Source organism: Dendropsophus ebraccatus, chromosome 3 (assembly GCF_027789765.1).
Source record: "Dendropsophus ebraccatus isolate aDenEbr1 chromosome 3, aDenEbr1.pat, whole genome shotgun sequence".
NCBI classification, from domain to species: domain Eukaryota; kingdom Metazoa; phylum Chordata; class Amphibia; order Anura; family Hylidae; genus Dendropsophus; species Dendropsophus ebraccatus.
Window position 1 is genome coordinate 7,988,029 of NC_091456.1, and position 15,524 is coordinate 8,003,552.

Here is a 15,524-nt window from a genome sequence, read left to right on the forward strand (position 1 = left end):
GGTTTAAGATTATTTTTTTTATTACAATAAATTGACATATATTATCAGATTTTGCTTTGAGGACTGGTATGTTTAGAATTTGGACCCCAGGACAGATCTTGGATTAAACATTATGATGCTGAGAGCTCTGGAACAGTTTAAATCTTTGCGCTGCTGTACTGGCACAGCTCAACAAAGATTAAGGCCCCTGTTCCCACTGAGCAAAACTAGCAGAATTCCGAGGCGTAATTGTCCGCCGCGGAATGCCGTTAGCCTCCCGCTCATAATGGGAGTCTATGGGAGGCGTGCGCTCCTGCTCTGTCTGAAGAATGAACATGTATGAGCGGGAGGCTAACGGCATTCCGCGGCGGACAATTCCGCCGCGGAATTCCGCTAGTTTTGCTCAGTGGGAACGGGGCCTTAAAGGGGAACTCTGGGCTGGGGTGATTTTTTTCAGAATGCTGGGGAGGGGCAGAATGAAAGAAGTAACATGCTCTAACCTCCCCCGCTCCAGTCTCCCGGTCCCGGCCGCTTCTATGTTTGAGTGGGGACCTGGGATGTGACATGCCAGACAGTGGTCATATCGGGCGCCCGTAAAGCTCTCAAATTTTTAGGGCCCATTGAACTCAATGGGCCTATTCCTTGGAAGTCAATGAGATCCATGCTTTTCACAGATGTCATGGATCTAATTTCCGTGTTGTCTGTGAAGAGCACGGCCCCAAAACAACAGCAAATAATCACTTAAAGGAGAAGTCCGGCGAAAATTTTCATTAAAGTGTTGTATTGCTCCCCAAAAGTTATACAAATCCCCAATATACACTTCTTACGGGAAATGCTTATAAAGTGCTTTTTTTCCCTGCACTCACTACTGCATCAAGGCTTTACTTCCTGCATAACCTAGTGATGTCACTTCCTGGATAACATCTTGGACTACACCAGAAGAGCAGATATAATCCTCCTCAGTCTCAGCACGCTGTGGAAACTTATATCGAACTTGTCCAGCGTGACATCAATTACTTTCTTAAAACCACGAATCAGATGGGCTTACCCTATAGGTCCAATCTGACGGTGGACGAATACCAGGCCCTTCATACTCTGGAAAAGACCAAAGATTTGATCATCAAGCCCGCGGACAAGGGCGGGGCTTTGGTGATCATGAACAAATCAGATTACATACATGAAATACGTAATCAACTCTCTGACACTAGCACATACGTGCCCCTTAGTCATGATCCCACTCCTTCCCTTAAACTGCAGATAAAACAATTCACTGACAAGTACCTCACATTAGGCCTCATCGACTCTAAAACACAAGAATTTCTCACTAACCAACACCCTATAACACCGGTATTCTATATCTTACCCAAAATCCACAAACGTCTAGACCACCCTCCAGGTAGACCCATAGTGGCTTCGACGGATTCACTTCTAGCTCCATTATCCATTACACTCGAAAAAATTCTTACCCCTTTAGTCAAACAAACTCGCTCCTTCCTCCTCGACACATCCCAATTCCTTTCCTCTATCAGAAGCATTTCACCCATTCCTCCAGATAGCCTACTGGTTACCTGGGACGTCTCCAGTCTATATACATCCATCAAACATAGGAAAGGCCTCACAGCTGTCCAGCGTCTTTTACTGGACAACCAATTCTCCCCTAGCCAACAGGAATTTTGTCTAGAATTATTACATTTGATACTCCACAACAATTTCTTCATGTTTGGCGATCAGCTGTACCTACAGATCCAAGGTACAGCTATGGGGTCGAATGTTGCCCCGCCATATGCAAACATCTACATGGACCGCTTTGAAAACGATCATATATACAATCTACCATCCTTTCAGGAACATGCACATACATGGTACCACTATATAGATGATATCTTTTGCATATGGCGTGGCAACACCGACTCCCTCCTGGCTTTCCACACACATATCAACTCCATCTTCCCGGAACTCCAATTCACAATACACCATAATCCCGCTTCCATAGATTTTTTGGACACAACAATAAACAAAGACCCGTTAGGCTTCCTTCACATATACCTGTATCGCAAACCCACTGATAGGAACAACCTATTACATTTCTCCAGCAATCACCCACCTATTGTAAAGAAATCTTTACCCATCTCGCAATACAGCCGAGTGAACCGTATTGTTAGTGACCCTCTCATTCGACAAAATAGATTAGAAGAAATGTCCCAAAAATTTCGAGAACGCGGCTATCCAGCTAGGGTCCTCTCCAACACTGCACCCACACCTAGACCAGAGACCCACAGCACACCACGTTTGCCCTTCGTGCATAAATACCATCCTAGTAGCCCTAGAATTGTGGGTATTATCCGCAAACACTGGCCTATACTGAGAAATGCCTTCCCCAAGGTAGACGAATTCCAATCTCTCCCTATGGTATGCCATAAGCGGGAGAAAAACCTGCGAGATCACCTAGTACGTGCCGACATTGGTAGTTTCACCACGAAAAGACAACGTTTTTTGGGTCCCCCCAAGAAAGGTACATTTCCCTGCCTTCAATGCGCTCAGTGCTCAGCTATCACTAGGGGGGAGCACTTCTCGCATCCTCTCACAGGCAAACAATTTTCCATTCAAGGCTTCCATACCTGTGATTCCAGTTTTGTGGTATACCTGATTAAGTGTCCATGCGGTCTTGGATACGTTGGGGAGACTACCCAGCGCATCCGAGACCGCATTTCCAAACACAAATCCACCATACGTTGCAAAAACCTACTACTCCCCATCCCTGCCCATTTTCATGTAATGGGCCACACGATAGCACAATTACGGTTTCAGGTCCTAGAAGAAGTAGAGCAACCTAGGAGAGGGGGCAACAGGGTGGAACTCCTCAAACGGAGAGAAGCTTTTTGGATACACACGCTCCAAACCATTGAACCACACGGACTAAACCGAGCATACTATAGGGTTTACAACATCTAAACAACCAGATATGTATATTCCTTATGTTTTATGCATTTTTACAGGTTCGACTGATTGACGTACCTCACCTATGTTTACCATGTACTGACGTTATCTTTATTACATTTTTCCAGGGTTAGAATATATTCCCATGATAGCATCCTCTATACTGATATGGTAACTATGGTAACCGTCTATGTCCAGTCTCTGCCTGTTATCCCCTATTGTCTCTTCCCATTGTCTTTCCCCTATGTGAAGTATTACCTTATCCCCGGTTTCTTTCCCCCCCCTTCCGCTTTATTTGCTTCCTCTATCTAATTTCAGCCCCTCATCCTATTCTTCATGGTCCTTTCACTTTCCACCTGTCAGTATATCTACTGTTATATACACACACACTGTGTTTTCATCCATCATTGATTCATCATTTCTTGTAGGCTCCCATATACTCCGTTTACTACATTTTCTTTCCACTCTTCCACGCTTCAGTCCACACTCCACCTAGATCTCGGATGCATGCACTTCTAGTGGTAAGTCTCTACATACACATACTAGCATCTTCTAGTATTTCATTTACAGCTCCTTCCATTGCTTACCTCCACAGTGCCCTCCATGCTCTATCCAGGATGGTGTTTGCCCTCTACTTCTTTTCCCTCAGTGCTTCCCTTATTGTATCTTACATATCCTTATACCCCCTCCATTCTTACCATCCTTACCATCTCCCCTTACCTCCATCTTATCCCGATTTCTAGTCATACACTATGTTGTTATAGTCCCTACCTTTATGTTGTTATCCATGTCCTACCCACCCTATTTTTTGTCTTTTCTCCTGGGTCTATATACCATCTCCTCTACATGTGCTAGTTACCATCTACCCTTTTTTGTCTCTCTATACCTACCTTGTACTCTCTCTAGCCTATATGTTGATCAGTTAGTAGGATCGTTTATCTGGATGCAATGTGTTAACTGCCATTTACTCTCATTGTATATATATGTATATATGTTTTGTCCTATATATTGTTAAACCTCCTATCTATTTTATTGTTCATTTCCATTTGACTTATTTGTGTATACTCCCAATGTCATGTACACTTTGGATTTATACCATGTTCATTCATTACAGAGATCTACTAGCCTGAGGAAGGCCCGGGAAGGGCCGAAAGCTCGCTTTATAGTCACGATCTCTACTGCTTATATATTTCATACTGGTCGGAGTATACAACCTTTCTCAATCACTGTATAATAAACTATCACTTCTGCATTATTTTGAGTGCCGTGGATTTTTCTTCCTATGGATGTGCATGGTTGAAGAACCATAACCCACTGAGCACCAACCAAAAACGAGAGGTGTGCAACACTGATTTACCCTACATTCCTGGATAACATGGTGATGTCACTTCCTGGATAACATGTCACTTCCTGGATAACATGGTGATGTCACTTCCTGGATAACATGGGGATGTCACTTCCTGGATAACATGGGGATGTCACTTCCTGGATAACATGGTGATGTCACTTCCTGGATAACATGGTGATGTTACTTCCTGGATAACATGTCACTTCCTGGATAACATGGTGATGTCACTTCCTGGATAACATGGTGATGTCACTTCCTGGATAACATGGTGATGTCACTTCCTGGATAACATGGTGATGTCCCTTTCTGGATAACATGATGTCACTTCCTGGATAACATGGTGATGTCACTTTCTGGATAACATGGTTATGTCCCTTTCTGGATAACATGATTAGGGATGAGCGAACCGTCGGACTTTTGGTCCGACGGCATCTTCGCTCTTAGTATGCCTGCAATCCCGGGTGCATAGTTGCGATCCCGGGAATCTGCGGGCAGGATCTTCCAGGGAATTCAAGATACATTCCCTGGATTTCCAGGGAATGTATCTTGAATTCCCTGGAAGATCCCGGCCGCAGATTCCCGGGAGCGCAACTATGTACCCGGGATCGCAGGCATTGCACTGGAGTGAGCGGCTTTCGGACCGAAAGTCCGAAAGTTCCGCTCATCTCTAAACATGATGTCACTTCCTGGATAACATGGTGATGTCCCTTCCTGGATAACATGGTGATGTCACTTCCTGGATAAACTGGTGATGTCACTTCCTGGATAACATGGTGATGTCCCTTTCTGGATAACCATGTTATCCAGGAAGTGACATCATCATGTTTATCCAGGAAGTGACATCATCATGTTATCCAGGAAGTGACAGGAGAGTCCGTCGCTCATAGAGAATGAATGGGGAGTCCGATGCTCCGTCATTCTCTATAAGGCTAGGTTCACACTGCGTTTTCAGCATCCGTTTAACGCATCCGTTTTTTGCAAAAAACGCATGAAAAACGGATTGCAAAAAACGGATTCATTTGTGTGCATCCGTTTTTCCATTGACTTCCATTATAAAAAAAAAAACGGATCCGTTTTTTTTGGCGGACCAAAACGGACCAAAAAACGTTGCTGACCCTATTTTTGTGGACGTTAAAAAAAACGGATCCGTTAAACGGATGCTGAAAACGCAGTGTGAACCTAGCCTAAGCGTCGGACTCTCCTGTCAGCTCATGCGCCGGGCTTCGGGAGCTGATATCTCCGTGACCCGACCGGATCCAAAAGCGGGACCCGGCGGGATCAGGTGAGTATAGGGGGCTGTAACGGGGGGGCGGGAGCCTGTCACCCCGGCACGGGGGGTGACAGGTCTCCTTTAAGCTCCATTCTTTTCAATGAAACTGGTCACAAAACTTGCACCCAAACTGGAGACGGGTGTTGTCTTTGGAAGAAAGCAGCCGTGTTTTGGCGCAGAATAACCCCTTTAAATATCCCAAGGTTTTTGCATTCACCTTCCAAGACCCGGTTATTTTCCCATCTGCGGAGCCATACAAGGGCTTGTTTTTTGTTGGACCAGTTGTTTTTTTTTTTTTTTTGTAAAGACACACTTAAAGGGGTTGTTCAGGATAAATTCATAAATAGAACAAAAAAAGGTAATAGTTTTTTGTCAAACACGTTAGACCTCCAGACCTCCAGCGGTACACTGGTAATAGCCAGAGTTCTTATGTGTCTTGCAGAAACCTATTACTTTTTTTCGTTCTAATTTTTGCATATTTCATGATCCAAACTACAGGAATGAGGGAAACAACGACGGATCTGCCTTCCAGACCCCTGTGACCGACCACCTCCCACTTACCACAATACTACAGTTATTAATATCCTATCAAAATCCTGTGAAGGGGTGTGTGGCTTTTGCAGGTGATGCATATCGAAATGATCTGCTTTATCTGCTAGATCGGCGCTCGTTTACTGAGCCTATTATAGGTCTCAGTGATCGTTTAGCAAGGGCTGTATGTATATATATATATATATATATATATATATATATATATATATATGTATACACAAGCAATGTCTGTGCAGTCCTTGCCCTACACTGTTATCCATTATCTATCCACACTCCCAGTCTTCTCCTGCCTTCCGCTTACTTCCCGGTGCTACGACTGTAGCTTTAAAGCCTTCTCTGAGCTGACAGTTTTGAGATGAACTCTACGGGGAAGAACCCCCCCCCCCAGCATGCTGCGTATTGGAAAAAACTTCCACAGAGCCTCAAAAAAACCTGCTGTGTGTGAAGGGCTGATCATAAACTTCCATTGACTTCCAATGGGCGTTTTTGCTCAAATAAATGCTATGGCTTTTTTGGGGTGTTTTTGTTAAAATTTAATCTTGTGTGAAACCAGCCTAAGGCTATATTCACACAACGTTTTTTCAGCTCGGTTTAAAATGACGTCCATTATTTTGGGTCTAAAATAATGGATGTCATTCAGCAGCCTGGGGTTATTAATTGGACTTTGGATGCAGCTTAATTGAAAAGTCCATTGAATTTAATAGTAAAAACGGAGTAAGAACGGTGACAAAAGAAAAACTATGTGTGAACAACTATTAAAAAAACGTCCTCTGTTTGCAAAAGATATCTGAAAATAATAATCATGTTCATTATTTTAACCCCTTCGTGCTGCAGCTAGTTTAGGCCTTAATGACCAGGCTAATTTTTCAAAATCTGACCTGTCTCACTTTATGCTCTTATAGCTCAGTGATGCTTTAACGTATGCTAGCGATTCTGAGATAGTTTTTTCGTCACATATGGCACTTTATGTTAGTGGCAAAATTTGGTCACTACTTTGTGTGTTTTTTGTGAAAAACATCAAAATATCATGAAAAATTTTAAAAAATTGCATTTTATGAACTTTGAAATTCTCTGCTTCTGAAAAAAGAACGTCATAGCACATAAATTAGTTACCAAATCACATTACCAATATGTCCTCTTTGTTCTGGCATAATTTGGTAAACATATTTTACTTTTTTAGGGTGTTATGGGGCTTAGAAATTTATCAGCAAATTATCACATTTTCGTGAAAGTTTCCAAAACTGATTTTTTTAGGGACCAGTTCTTTTTTTAAATGGATTTAGAAGTCTGGTATCCTGAAAACCCCCATAAGTGACCCCATTTTGGAAACTACACACCTTAAAGAATTAATCTAGGGGTATAATGACCATTTTAACCCTTCAGGGGCTGGAGGAAAGTATTCACAATTAGGCAATAAAAAAAAATGGAAAATTAAAATTTTCCAATAATATATACGTTTAGATTAAAGTTTCTCATTTTCAAAAGGAACATGAGAGAAAAAGCACCCCAAAATTTGTAATGCAGGTTCTCTTGAGTACAACGGTACCCCATATGTGGGCGTAAACCACTGTATGGGCACACAGCCGGGCTCAGAAGGAAGGGAGCGCCAATTAGCTTTTCCAATGCAGATTTTGCTAAAAAAGTTTCTGAGCGCCAGGTGCGTTTGCAGAGCCCCTGTAGTGTCAGCAGAGAGAAAAAACCCCATAAGTCACCCCATTTTGGAAAGTGCACCCCTCAAGGAATTCATCTTGGTGTGTGGTGACCATTTTGACCCCACATGTATTACAGGAAAGTATTCAAAAGAAAAAATGAAAAACTCAAATTCTTCCAATAATATGTTCGTTTAGTTGGAAATTTCTCAATTTCACGAGGAACAAGAGGAAAAAAGTACCCCAAAATTTGAAATTTCTCAATTTCACGAGGAACAAGAGGAAAAAAAGTACCCCAAAATTTGTAACGCAGGTTCTCTTGAGTACAACGGTACCCCATATGTGGGCGTAAACCACTGTATGGGCACACAGCAGGGCTCAGAAGGGAAGGAGCGCCAATTAGCTTTTTCAATGCAGATTTTGCTGCAGAAGTTTCTGAGCACCAGGTGCGTTTGCAGCGCCCCTGTAGTGTCCGCAGAGTAAAATCTCGCCATAAGTCACCCCATTTTGGAAAGTGCACCCCTCAAAGAGTTCATCTTGATGTGTGGTGACCATTTTGACCCCACAGGTATTAGAGGAAAGTATTCAAAATTAGATAGTAAAAATTAAAAACTCAAATTTTTCCAATATTATGTTCTTTTAGTTTGAAACTTCTCATTTTTATGAGGAACAAGAGAAAAAAAGTACCCCAAAATTTGTAACGCAGGTTCTCCTGAGTACAACGGTACCCCATATGTGGGCATAAACCACTGCATGGGCACACAGGAGGGCTCAGAAGGAAAGGAGCGCCAATTAGCTTTTTCAATGCAGATTTTGCTAAAGAAGTTTCCGAGCGCCAGGTGCGTTTGCAGAGCCCCTGTAGTGTCAGCAGAGTAAAATCTCCCAATAAGTCACCCCATTTTGGAAAGTACACCCCTCAAAGAATTCATTTTGGGGTGTGGTGAACATTTTGACCCCACAGGTATTAGAGGAAAGTATTCAAAAGTAGACAGTAAAAATGAAAAACTCGAATTTTTCCAATAATATGTTTCTTTAGTTTAAAATTTCTCAATTTCACGAGGAACAGGAGAGAAATGTCACCCCAATATATGTAACGCAGGTTCTCCTGAGTAGAATGGTACCCCATATGTGGGCATAAACCACTGCATGGGCACACAGCCGGGCTCAGAAGGGAAGGAGCGGCAATTAGCTTTTTTAAGTGCAGATTTTTCTGAAGAAGTTTCTGAGCGGCAGGTGCGTTTGCAGCGCCCCTGTAGTGTCAGCAGAATAGATTCCCCCCAAAAGTCACCACATTTTGGAAAGTGCTCCCCTCAAAGAATTTATCGTGGGGTGTGGTGACCATTTTTACCCCACAGGTATTAGAGGAAAGTATTCAAAATTGGCCAGTAAAAATGACTCGAATTTTTCCAATAATATGTTGGTTTAGTTTGAAATTTCTCAATTTGACGAGGAACAGGAGAGAAAACGTACCCCAAAATCTGTAACGTAGGTTCTTCTGAGTAAAACGGTACCTCATATGTGGGCATAAACCACTGTATGGGCACACAGCGGGGCTCAGAAGGAAAGGAGCGCCAATTTACTGGAGCAAAACCGCAGCTAGTAATAGTTATTAGAATAGCGCAGTTACTAAAATAAAATAAAAAAAATGAGATTACAGGTAATGTGGGGTGGTGACGGACAGTCTGGGGTGGTTACGGGCAACCTGAAGTAGTTACAGGTAATCTGGGGTGGTCACGGGCAACCTGCTGTGGTTACGACAACCAGGGGGGGTGGCGGGCAACGTGGGGTGGTTACGGGCAATGTGGGGTGGTTACGGATAAACTGAAGTGCTTATAGGTAATCTCGGGTGGGTACCTGTAATCTGGCATGGTTACCGCAATCTGGAGAGGGTCATTGGCAATTTGGGGTGGTCAGAGGCAACGTGCGGTGGTCAGAGGCAACGTGCGGTGGTTACAGGCAACCTGGGGTGGTTACAGGCAACGTGGGGTGGTTACAGGCAATGTGGGCTGGTTACGGGCAACCTGCTGTGCTTACAGACAATCTGGGGTGGTTACGGGCAACGTGGGGTGGTTACGGGCAACCTGCTGTGCTTACAGACAATCTGGGGTGGTTACGGGCAACGTGGGGTGGTTACGGGCAACCTGCAGTGCTTACAGACAATCTGGGGTGGTTACGGGCAACGTGGGGTGGTTACGGGCAACCTGCAGTGCTTACAGACAATCTGGGGTGGTTACGGGCAATGCGGGGTGGTTACGGATAAACTGAAGTTCTTATAGGCAATCTGGGGTGGGTACCTGTAATCTGGCATGGGCACCGCAATCTGGAGGGGGTCATTGGCAATTTGGGGTGGTCAGAGGCGCCGTGGCGTGGTCAGAGGCAACGTGTGGTGGTCAGAGGCGACGTGTGGTGGTCAGAGGCGACGTGGCGTGGTCAGAGGCGACGTGCGGTGGTCAGAGGCAACGTGCGGTGGTCAGAGGCAAGGTGCGGTGGTCAGAGGCAACGTGCAGGTGGTTACGTGCAATCTGGGGGGTTACATGTAATCTGGCGTGATTACGGGGAACCTGGGGGGGTTATGTGCAACCTGGAAGGGTTACAGACAATCTGGGATTGTTACTGATAAACTGAAGTGCTTATAGGTAATCTAAAGTGGGTACATGTTATTTGGGGTGGTTACGGGCAATCGGGAGGGGGTCACTGGCAATTTGGGGTGGTTACGGACAATGTGCGGTGGTTACGGCCAACGTGCGGTGGTTACGGCCAACGTGCGGTGGTTACGGCCAACGTGCGGTTGTTATGGGCAACTTGCAGTGGTAACGGGTAATCTGGGGGGGGTTAGGGGTAATTTGGGAGTAAACTGCAATTATTACTATAATAAAAAGTGTGTGTTTTATTTTTTTGTATGTTTGTCACTTTTTGTACTTTACATATTCATTTTCACTGTATTACTATGATTACTGTGATATTTTCTATCTCAGTAATCATAGTTCAGTGACAGAGACCAAATTGGTCTCTGTCACTTTAAATTTTCAGAGCTGGCTGGTTGTGGAGCGCATGCGCACTTCATAACCAGCCAGGACGTCGAGGAGGAAGGAGCTCCAGGATCAGGTAACGTATATGGGGAAGGGGCGGTGACTGGGGGACGGTGGGTAACTGGGGGGGGGGGGGGCGACTTGGGGGACAGGACACATCACTTTTTATCCCCTGTCACCAATCATTTATGGTGACAGGGGATAAAAAGTGCCGGGATGCACGTGGCACAAGCGATCAGCGGTATATAGTATATCACGAACTGGAGAGAATGGAACCGCTGCACATCCCATCTATGGCTGATACTAATGCCGCTAGGCCTATATTAAAAATCAACACCAGAGTGTCTGTATATGAATTGATCAAGCCATATTGCCCCGTGTACCACCGCGCAGGTCCTCTGGTCCACACGGGTCCCTACGCTAACTCCACACCGTGTCGATCAGCGACCGCCAACCCCGCAAAGCGTGCACGTGCAGGGAAGGGAGGCCATGGAACGGCCCTGCAACCCCAATGTCACAGGACCAGACCCAAAAAGCCCCACCAAAACCCAGCCAGCACCACCGGCGGGGAAGGCTGCCCCCAAACGACACAAGTATGGATATGGTATTACACTTACCATTGCTGCTCTCACAGAATGGGGAAAACATAGGGTCCAGACATGTGAGCACAGGCATATCCTGCTAATTTTGGTCATGTGGGTCTTATAAAGGAGTGCCAGCTGTTCAGAGAGGGAGAATTGCAAAACACGAACTGGAGAGAATGGAACGGCTGCACATCCCATCTATGGCTGATACTAATGCCGCTAGGCCTATATTAAAAATCAACACCAGAGTGTCTGCATATGAATTGATCAAGCCATATTGCCCCGTGTACCACCGCGCAGGTCCTCTGGTCCACACGGGTCCCTACGCTAACTCCACACCGTGTCGGTCAGCGACCGCCAACCCCGCAAAGCGTGCACGTGCAGGGAAGGGAGGCCATGGGTTTTGGTGTGGCATTTTTGGGACTGGTCCTGTGGCATGGGGGTTACAGGGCCGTTCCATGGCCTCCCTTCCCTGACTGTGCACGCCTGCGGGGGTGGTGGTCACTGACCGGCACAGTGTGGACTTAGTGTAGGGACCCATGTGTATCAGAGACCTGCACGAGGTACATGGGGCAGTATGGCTTGATCAATTCACATACAGAATTCTGATGTTTTTTATGCAGCCGAGAGGTACTAGTATCAGCCATAGGTGTGAGGTGCAGCACTCTTTTTCTTCCCTGAACGGTATATAGTATATACCGCTGGTCAGGGGTGTAGCTAATGTCTCTTGGGCCCCCCCCTTTCTCGATGCTATTGGTATATATATATCTCAAGACTGATATTACCAATAATACCAGTATATAGGAAATATTATCACCATACATATTACTGTTACTAAACAAATCCTGTTTACTGAGACCAATATTGCCAATATTTCCAGTACACAAGGGGAAATAATACCGCCACAGCACAACCATCACCACCATATTGTTACTGACCAAATCCAGTATACTAAATCCAATAAAACACAGTACCAGATAACAAGTAACAAATAATACCACCACATACTAACTAACACCCCGCTGCTACTGACTAATACCACATTCTGACTAACACCAGCACATACTGACTAACACCACCGCTGCTACTGAATATAATCCTCTGTACATAGACCAATATCACTTCATTCAGTCATATAGAGGTGGATGCACTGTACACAGGCTCTGTACACCATATACATTACAGTGCAGTTATATCAAGTGACTCACAGGGGACGTCTTCTCTCATCGGAGTTCTTCCCTTTTCATCTTCTTTCTCCATCTGCCCTGGGCCATTATGAGAACTTCTCCGAGCCACGAATCCACAGAATCTGCCAGACAGACATATTAGGCTCCTCACACTGACACCATCCTCATCTCTCTACACACTGCACATCTGTACTGTCCCCTTTACACCCTCATTTAGTAGGTAGCCCTGACACTATGTGACCACCCTTATAGTACATGCCCCCCTCTGTGCATGCCCTATTGTATACACCCCCCATGTAGTCCACCTTATAGATGACCCCCCAATGTTTCCCCTTATAGATGCCCCCGTGTTGTCCCTCTTATAGATGCCCCCAATGTTATCCCCCATATAGATGGCCCTCCATTTTATCCCCCTTACAGATGCCCCCCATGTTGTCCCCTCCTCCTGCCCCTTCATCACCATACTACCACCCCCTTCATCCTCCTGCCCTTTCATCATCATACCACTACACCCTTCATCATCCTCTTGTTCCTTAATCATCATACCACTACACCCTTCATCATCCTCTTGTTCCTTCATCATCATGCAGTGTCCCAGAACATGCAGACTACTACTCCTATTATGGCCATTTCTCTTGCTGTGTCAATGCCTGTTCTGGTAAGTGTTTGCACTGCAACTGCTGCTGGTTTTCCCCTAGTATTCTCTGGTATTGTGCATTTTCATGTGTATTCTCATGTGTTCCTGTGTATTACAGTGTACAGTGGTATGCAAGGCTGTTGATCACTTGACCTGTAACCATGGTTCCTCCAATGGCCGACTAGCTCTGGCCAGGAGCAACCATGTGACCTCCCACTTCCTGCTGACAAGTGAGTTGAGCCCCGGCTTCCAAGCAAGGAGGTTGTGTGGTTCTATCCTCTCCCACAGAAGAGTGACTAAGTCTGCTGCTATATACCAGTCTTCGGCTGTATCTGCCTGCTCAAGTGTCCGGAGTTCCTTCTCTCATCTGGGTGTCATTCCGTTATCTCTCCTCATCGCTGCAAGGATTCACAGCAAGTATTATTCTCAAGCTAATCCACCCAGCAACGCTATTTCTCTCATACTCCTACTCCCATCATCCGGCACGTATTCTCACAGCCTATGCAGCACCACTCCTGCTTTATTTGTCAAAGCCTGCTATATACCCGGTTGCATCCGGACAGAACTGTTGCTACTAGTTACCTCATCTATAATAAAACCGCTGTTACTGAACCCTGGCATTGGTGTCCACTAACTGGTGCCCTGACTAGGTGCAGCGAAGAATCGCATGCCCATCATCACCCGCAGATTCCTCAGACCGGCCCTACAGCTGTGCTGCCCTCAGGCCTATACCGTGACAAGTATACACCCTGCAGCTGCCCCGGTCATTGCCCGCTCATAACACCAGCACTGCGGAAGTGGCCCCCAGGGGCCAGGGCATCGCAATCATACCACTACACCCCCCATCATCCTCTTGTTCCATCATCATACCACTACACCCCTCATCATCCTCTTGTTCCATCATCAAACCACTACACCCCCCATCATATTCTTGTTCCATCATCATCATACCACTACACCCCATCATCCTCTTTTTCCATCATCATCATACCACTACACCCCCCATCATCCTCTTGTTCCTTCATCATACCACTACACCCCCCATCATATTCTTGTTCCATCATCATCATACCACTACACCCCCCATCATCCTCTTGTTCCTTCATCATACCACTACACCCCCCATCATATTCTTGTTCCATCATCATCATACCACTAGACCTCCCATCATGCCCTTTAAAACAAAAAAATCTATACTCACCTGAACGGTTCCTCTAGTCTTCCAGTCACGCGCGCTGGCGGGCTTCCCGTGGAGGGGGCGGAGCTTCGCGGGACCTGGTTTTTTTGCCCACGAGATGGTCCCAGCCCCGCAAGTCAGCCGGGGGCCGTCCCAGCCTGCCTCTTGTGATCGCAAGCAAAACATTGCTTGCGGTCACAAGAGGGAGTGGGAGGGGAGCAGTACAGTGGCAAGGGGGGCCTCGCGGCCCCCCCTTTGTAGCGGCCCGGTCGCGGCGGCGACCGCTGCGACCGTGGTAGCTACGCCACTGCCGCTGATCACTTGTACCGGGACCCCTCAGGTCCCCGATCACTGCCCCATGCTCTCCGCTACCTCCGGGGGCAGAGAGCATGGGGTTTTCATTCATTTTAACTTTTCCATCGCTGTGAACAGACATTAGTCTGTTCACAGCGATGGCGGCGGCCATCTTGGAAATGATGGCCGCCGGGGGAGGGGGGTTTGTTATCGGGGCACTAGGGGGGTCTGATCTGGGGTCTGATGGACACTTATTTCATCTCCCCCCCGCCGTGGATTCACAGCGGGGGGAGATGAAAAGCGGCGGCACCGGTAATCCCCTTTACCGACGGCCGCCGCTATAACGTTAATAGCGGCAATCGTCGGTAAGGGGGGGGGGGGGGGGGGGGGACGGACCCCACACACTGCCCCAACCCCTCAGCTGGGGGGATGGGGTGAGGGCCCTCCCTGCCCCGCTATCTTATTCTCTGCCATCGCCGTAAAAAGCTGATGGCAGCAGAATAAAGACCCTTAGTGACCGCTGGAAAAAGCCGTATCGGCGGTCACTAAGGGGTTAACATCCACGGCAGAAACGTCCGTTATTCATTAAACTGTGTTAGGGATGGTCGTACGAACCCGAACTGTCGGTAATGATTCCCGCTGTCTGCCCGCTCCGTGCAGCGGGCGGATCCAGCGGGAGGACCGCCTGGAAAACTGGGATACAGCCTATGGCTATACTGCGGGAATCTGATGCCGAGCGTTTGGGTTCATACGAACCCGAACCTCGGAGGGTTCGGACCATCCCTACACTGTGTGCATTGGACGTCCGTCTTCCCATTGACTTCAATGCATTGCCATTGCAGTCAGGTAAATCGTGGCAAAAACGGACGTTTTTGTTAATA